Below are 7,298 nucleotides of genomic sequence, written 5' to 3'. Positions count from 1 at the left end.
GAGTGAAAATCTCATTCTGGAAACATCCCCCAGGCTGTGGCTAAGCCATGTCTCCGCAATATCCTTTCTTTCAGGATTGCTAGTTCTGCAAGTTTCGCAGAAGAGCTTCTGTAAAGTTTGGAAGGTAGGAGACGGATACTGGCAGAAGTAAAGCTGTGAGTACCGTACGTGAGTCGTGCTTCGGTAGCTCAGTTGGTAGAGCACTTGCCCGCGAAAGGCAAAGGTCCCAAGTTCGTGTCTCGGTCGGGCACACAGTTTTAATCTGCCAGGACGTTTCACATCAGCGCACACTCCGCTGCAGAGTGAAAATCTCATTCTGGAAACATCCCCCAGGCTGTGGCTAAGCCATGTCTCCGCAATATCCTTTCTTTCAGGAGTGCTAGTTCTGCAAGTTTCGCAGAAGAGCTTCTGTAAAGTTTGGAAGGTAGGAGACGGATACTGGCAGAAGTAAAGCTGTGAGTACCGGACGTGAGTCGTGCTTCGGTAGCTCAGTTGGTAGAGCACTTGCCCGCGAAAGGCAAAGGTCCCGAGTTCGAGTGTCGGTCGGGCACACAGTTTTAATCTGCCAGGAAGTTTCACATCAGCGCACACTCCGCTGCAGAGTGAAAATCTCATTCTGGAAACATCCCCCAGGCTGTGGCTAAGCCATGTCTCCGCAATACCCTTTATTTCAGGAGTGCTAGTTCTGCAAGTTTCGCAGAAGAGCTTCTGTAAAGTTTGGAAGGTAGGAGACGGATACTGGCAGAAGTAAAGCTGTGAGTACCGGACGTGAGTCGTGCTTCGGTAGCTCAGTTGGTAGAGCACTTGCCCGCGAAAGGCAAAGGTCCCGAGTTCGAGTGTCGGTCGGGCACACAGTTTTAATCTGCCAGGAAGTTTCACATCAGCGCACACTCCGCTGTAGAGTGAAAATCTCATTCTGGAAACATCCCCCAGGCTGTGGCTAAGCCATGTCTCCGCAATATCCTTTCTTTCAGGAGTGCTAGTTCTGCAAGTTTCGCAGAAGAGCTTCTGTAAAGTTTGGAAGGTAGGAGACGGATACTGGCAGAAGTAAAGCTGTGAGTACCGGACGTGAGTCGTGCTTCGGTAGCTCAGTTGGTAGAGCACTTGCCCGCGAAAGGCAAAGGTCCCGAGTTCGAGTGTCGGTCGGGCACACAGTTTTAATCTGCCAGGAAGTTTCACATCAGCGCACGCTCCGCTGTAGAGTGAAAATCTCATTCTGGAAACATCCCCCAGGCTGTGGCTAAGCCATGTCTCCGCAATATCCTTTCTTTCAGGAGTGCTAGTTCTGCAAATTTCGCAGAAGAGCTTCTGTAAAGTTTGGAAGGTAGGAGACGGATACTGGCAGAAGTAAAGCTGTGAGTACCGGACGTGAGTCGTGCTTCGGTAGCTCAGTTGGTAGAGCACTTGCCCGCGAAAGGCAAAGGTCCCGAGTTCGAGTCTCGGTCGGGCACACAGTTTTAATCTGCCAGGAAGTTTCACATCAGCGCACACTCCACTGCAGAGTGAAAATCTCATTCTGGAAACATCCCCCAGGCTGTGGCTAAGCCATGTCTCCGCAATATCCTTTCTTTCAGGAGTGCTAGTTCTGCAAGTTTCGCAGAAGAGCTTCTGTAAAGTTTGGAAGGTAGGAGACGGATACTGGCAGAAGTAAAGCTGTGAGTACCGTACGTGAGTCGTGCTTCGGTAGCTCAGTTGGTAGAGCACTTGCCCGCGAAAGGCAAAGGTCCCGAGTTCGAGTCTCGGTCGGGCACACAGTTTTAATCTGCCAGGAAGTTTCACATCAGCGCACACTCCGCTGCAGAGTGAAAATCTCATTCTGGAAACATCCCCCAGGCTGTGGCTAAGCCATGTCTCCGCAATATCCTTTCTTTCAGGAGTGCTAGTTCTGCAAGTTTCGCAGAAGAGCTTCTGTAAATTTTGGAAGGTAGGAGACGGATACTGGCAGAAGTAAAGCTGTGAGTACCGTACGTGAGTCGTGCTTCGGTAGCTCAGTTGGTAGAGCACTTGCCCGCGAAAGGCAAAGGTCCCGAGTTCGATTCTCGGTCGGGCACACAGTTTTAATCTGCCAGGAAGTTTCACATCAGCGCACACTCCGCTGCAGAGTGAAAATCTCGTTCTGGAAACATCCCCCAGGCTGTGGCTAAGCCATGTCTCCGCAATATCCTTTCTTTCAGGAGTGCTAGTTCTGCAAGTTTCGCAGAAGAGCTTCTGTAAAGTTTGGAAGGTAGGAGACGGATACTGGCAGAAGTAAAGCTGTGAGTACCGGACGTGAGTCGTGCTTCCGTAGCTCAGTTGGTAGAGCACTTGCCCGCGAAAGGCAAAGGTCCCGAGTTCGAGTGTCGGTCGGGCACACAGTTTTAATCTGCCAGGAAGTTTCACATGAGCGCACACTCCGCTGCAGAGTGAAAATCTCATTCTGGAAACATCCCCCAGGCTGTGGCTAAGCCATGTCTCCGCAATATCCTTTCTTTCAGGAGTGCTAGTTCTGCAAGTTTCGCAGAAGAGCTTCTGTAAAGTTTGGAAGGTAGGAGACGGATACTGGCAGAAGTAAAGCTGTGAGTACCGGACGTGAGTCGTGCTTCGGTAGCTCAGTTGGTAGAGCACTTGCCCGCGAAAGGCAAAGGTCCCGAGTTCGAGTGTCGGTCGGGCACACAGTTTTAATCTGCCAGGAAGTTTCACATGAGCGCACACTCCGCTGCAGAGTGAAAATCTCATTCTGGAAACATCCCCCAGGCTGTGGCTAAGCCATGTCTCCGCAATATCCTTTCTTTCAGGAGTGCTAGTTCTGTAAGTTTCGCAGAAGAGCTTCTGTAAAGTTTGGAAGGTAGGAGACGGATACTGGCAGAAGTAAAGCTGTGAGTACCGGACGTGAGTCGTGCTTCGGTAGCTCAGTTGGTAGAGCACTTGCCCGCGAAAGGCAAAGGTCCCGAGTTCGAGTGTCGGTCGGGCACACAGTTTTAATCTGCCAGGAAGTTTCACATCAGCGCACACTCCGCTGCAGAGTGAAAATCTCATTCTGGAAACATCCCCCAGGCTGTGGCTAAGCCATGTCTCCGCAATATCCTTTCTTTCAGGAGTGCTAGTTCTGCAAGTTTCGCAGAAGAGCTTCTGTAAAGTTTGGAAGGTAGGAGACGGATACTGGCAGAAGTAAAGCTGTGAGTACCGGACGTGAGTCGTGCTTCGGTAGCTCAGTTGGTAGAGCACTTGCCCGCGAAAGGCAAAGGTCCCGAGTTCGAGTCTCGGTCGGGCACACAGTTTTAATCTGCCAGGAAGTTTCACATCAGCGCACACTCCGCTGCAGAGTGAAAATCTCATTCTGGAAACATCCCCCAGGCTGTGGCTAAGCCATGTCTCCGCAATATCCTTTCTTTCAGGAGTGCTAGTTCTGCAAGTTTCGCAGAAGAGCTTCTGTAAATTTTGGAAGGTAGGAGACGGATACTGGCAGAAGTAAAGCTGTGAGTACCGGACGTGAGTCGTGCTTCGGTAGCTCAGTTGGTAGAGCACTTGCCCGCGAAAGGCAAAGGTCCCGAGTTCGAGTCTCGGTCGGGCACACAGTTTTAATCTGCCAGGAAGTTTCACATCAGCGCACACTCCGCTGCAGAGTGAAAATCTCGTTCTGGAAACATCCCCCAGGCTGTGGCTAAGCCATGTCTCCGCAATATCCTTTCTTTCAGGAGTGCTAGTTCTGCAAGTTTCGCAGAAGAGCTTCTGTAAAGTTTGGAAGGTAGGAGACGGATACTGGCAGAAGTAAAGCTGTGAGTACCGGACGTGAGTCGTGCTTCCGTAGCTCAGTTGGTAGAGCACTTGCCCGCGAAAGGCAAAGGTCCCGAGTTCGAGTGTCGGTCGGGCACACAGTTTTAATCTGCCAGGAAGTTTCACATCAGCGCACACTCCGCTGTAGAGTGAAAATCTCATTCTGGAAACATCCCCCAGGCTGTGGCTAAGCCATGTCTCCGCAATATCCTTTCTTTCAGGAGTGCTAGTTCTGCAAGTTTCGCAGAAGAGCTTCTGTAAAGTTTGGAAGGTAGGAGACGGATACTGGCAGAAGTAAAGCTGTGAGTACCGGACGTGAGTCGTGCTTCGGTAGCTCAGTTGGTAGAGCACTTGCCCGCGAAAGGCAAAGGTCCCGAGTTCGAGTCTCGATCGGGCACACAGTTTTAATCTGCCAGGAAGTTTCACATCAGCGCACGCTCCGCTGTAGAGTGAAAATCTCATTCTGGAAACATCCCCCAGGCTGTGGCTAAGCCATGTCTCCGCAATATCCTTTCTTTCAGGAGTGCTAGTTCTGCAAATTTCGCAGAAGAGCTTCTGTAAAGTTTGGAAGGTAGGAGACGGATACTGGCAGAAGTAAAGCTGTGAGTACCGGACGTGAGTCGTGCTTCGGTAGCTCAGTTGGTAGAGCACTTGCCCGCGAAAGGCAAAGGTCCCGAGTTCGAGTCTCGGTCGGGCACACAGTTTTAATCTGCCAGGAAGTTTCACATCAGCGCACACTCCACTGCAGAGTGAAAATCTCATTCTGGAAACATCCCCCAGGCTGTGGCTAAGCCATGTCTCCGCAATATCCTTTCTTTCAGGAGTGCTAGTTCTGCAAGTTTCGCAGAAGAGCTTCTGTAAAGTTTGGAAGGTAGGAGACGGATACTGGCAGAAGTAAAGCTGTGAGTACCGTACGTGAGTCGTGCTTCGGTAGCTCAGTTGGTAGAGCACTTGCCCGCGAAAGGCAAAGGTCCCGAGTTCGAGTCTCGGTCGGGCACACAGTTTTAATCTGCCAGGAAGTTTCACATCAGCGCACACTCCGCTGCAGAGTGAAAATCTCATTCTGGAAACATCCCCCAGGCTGTGGCTAAGCCATGTCTCCGCAATATCCTTTCTTTCAGGAGTGCTAGTTCTGCAAGTTTCGCAGAAGAGCTTCTGTAAATTTTGGAAGGTAGGAGACGGATACTGGCAGAAGTAAAGCTGTGAGTACCGTACGTGAGTCGTGCTTCGGTAGCTCAGTTGGTAGAGCACTTGCCCGCGAAAGGCAAAGGTCCCGAGTTCGAGTCTCGGTCGGGCACACAGTTTTAATCTGCCAGGAAGTTTCACATCAGCGCACACTCCGCTGCAGAGTGAAAATCTCGTTCTGGAAACATTCCCCAGGCTGTGGCTAAGCCATGTCTCCGCAATATCCTTTCTTTCAGGAGTGCTAGTTCTGCAAGTTTCGCAGAAGAGCTTCTGTAAAGTTTGGAAGGTAGGAGACGGATACTGGCAGAAGTAAAGCTGTGAGTACCGGACGTGAGTCGTGCTTCCGTAGCTCAGTTGGTAGAGCACTTGCCCGCGAAAGGCAAAGGTCCCGAGTTCGAGTGTCGGTCGGGCACACAGTTTTAATCTGCCAGGAAGTTTCACATGAGCGCACACTCCGCTGCAGAGTGAAAATCTCATTCTGGAAACATCCCCCAGGCTGTGGCTAAGCCATGTCTCCGCAATATCCTTTCTTTCAGGAGTGCTAGTTCTGCAAGTTTCGCAGAAGAGCTTCTGTAAAGTTTGGAAGGTAGGAGACGGATACTGGCAGAAGTAAAGCTGTGAGTACCGGACGTGAGTCGTGCTTCGGTAGCTCAGTTGGTAGAGCACTTGCCCGCGAAAGGCAAAGGTCCCGAGTTCGAGTGTCGGTCGGGCACACAGTTTTAATCTGCCAGGAAGTTTCACATGAGCGCACACTCCGCTGCAGAGTGAAAATCTCATTCTGGAAACATCCCCCAGGCTGTGGCTAAGCCATGTCTCCGCAATATCCTTTCTTTCAGGAGTGCTAGTTCTGCAAGTTTCGCAGAAGAGCTTCTGTAAAGTTTGGAAGGTAGGAGACGGATACTGGCAGAAGTAAAGCTGTGAGTACCGGACGTGAGTCGTGCTTCGGTAGCTCAGTTGGTAGAGCACTTGCCCGCGAAAGGCAAAGGTCCCGAGTTCGAGTGTCGGTCGGGCACACAGTTTTAATCTGCCAGGAAGTTTCACATCAGCGCACACTCCGCTGCAGAGTGAAAATCTCATTCTGGAAACATCCCCCAGGCTGTGGCTAAGCCATGTCTCCGCAATATCCTTTCTTTCAGGAGTGCTAGTTCTGCAAGTTTCGCAGAAGAGCTTCTGTAAAGTTTGGAAGGTAGGAGACGGATACTGGCAGAAGTAAAGCTGTGAGTACCGGACGTGAGTCGTGCTTCGGTAGCTCAGTTGGTAGAGCACTTGCCCGCGAAAGGCAAAGGTCCCGAGTTCGAGTCTCGGTCGGGCACACAGTTTTAATCTGCCAGGAAGTTTCACATCAGCGCACACTCCGCTGCAGAGTGAAAATCTCATTCTGGAAACATCCCCCAGGCTGTGGCTAAGCCATGTCTCCGCAATATCCTTTCTTTCAGGAGTGCTAGTTCTGCAAGTTTCGCAGAAGAGCTTCTGTAAATTTTGGAAGGTAGGAGACGGATACTGGCAGAAGTAAAGCTGTGAGTACCGGACGTGAGTCGTGCTTCGGTAGCTCAGTTGGTAGAGCACTTGCCCGCGAAAGGCAAAGGTCCCGAGTTCGAGTCTCGGTCGGGCACACAGTTTTAATCTGCCAGGAAGTTTCACATCAGCGCACACTCCGCTGCAGAGTGAAAATCTCGTTCTGGAAACATCCCCCAGGCTGTGGCTAAGCCATGTCTCCGCAATATCCTTTCTTTCAGGAGTGCTAGTTCTGCAAGTTTCGCAAAAGAGCTTCTGTAAAGTTTGGAAGGTAGGAGACGGATACTGGCAGAAGTAAAGCTGTGAGTACCGGACGTGAGTCGTGCTTCGGTAGCTCAGTTGGTAGAGCACTTGCCCGCGAAAGGCAAAGGTCCCGAGTTCGAGTGTCGGTCGGGCACACAGTTTTAATCTGCCAGGAAGTTTCACATCAGCGCACACTCCGCTGCAGAGTGAAAATCTCATTCTGGAAACATCCCCCAGGCTGTGGCTAAGCCATGTCTCCGCAATATCCTTTCTTTCAGGAGTGCTAGTTCTGCAAGTTTCGCAGAAGAGCTTCTGTAAAGTTTGGAAGGTAGGAGACGGATACTGGCAGAAGTAAAGCTGTGAGTACCGGACGTGAGTCGTGCTTCGGTAGCTCAGTTGCTAGAGCACTTGCCCGCGAAAGGCAAAGGTCCCGAGTTCGAGTGTCGGTCGGGCACACAGTTTTAATCTGCCAGGAAGTTTCACATCAGCGCACACTCCGCTGCAGAGTGAAAATCTCATTCTGGAAACATCCCCCAGGCTGTGGCTAAGCCATGTCTCCGCAATATCCTTTCTTTCAGGAGTGCTAGTTCTGCAAGTTTCGC

At 51.1% G+C, this 7,298-nt stretch overlaps 1 non-coding gene across 1 annotated transcript; it reads left to right on the top strand.

Moving 5' to 3' along the window:
• Positions 1 to 1,976: 1,976 nt before the first annotated feature.
• Positions 1,977 to 2,051, top strand: Trnas-cga (transfer RNA serine (anticodon CGA)). Its single transcript has one exon. It is a non-coding gene; the product is annotated as a tRNA-Ser (tRNA).
• Positions 2,052 to 7,298: the final 5,247 nt, after the last annotated feature.

This window comes from Schistocerca gregaria, chromosome 6 (genome assembly GCF_023897955.1).
Source record: "Schistocerca gregaria isolate iqSchGreg1 chromosome 6, iqSchGreg1.2, whole genome shotgun sequence".
NCBI lineage: Eukaryota > Metazoa > Arthropoda > Insecta > Orthoptera > Acrididae > Schistocerca > Schistocerca gregaria.
This window is presented reverse-complemented; position numbering and strand designations above follow the sequence as displayed.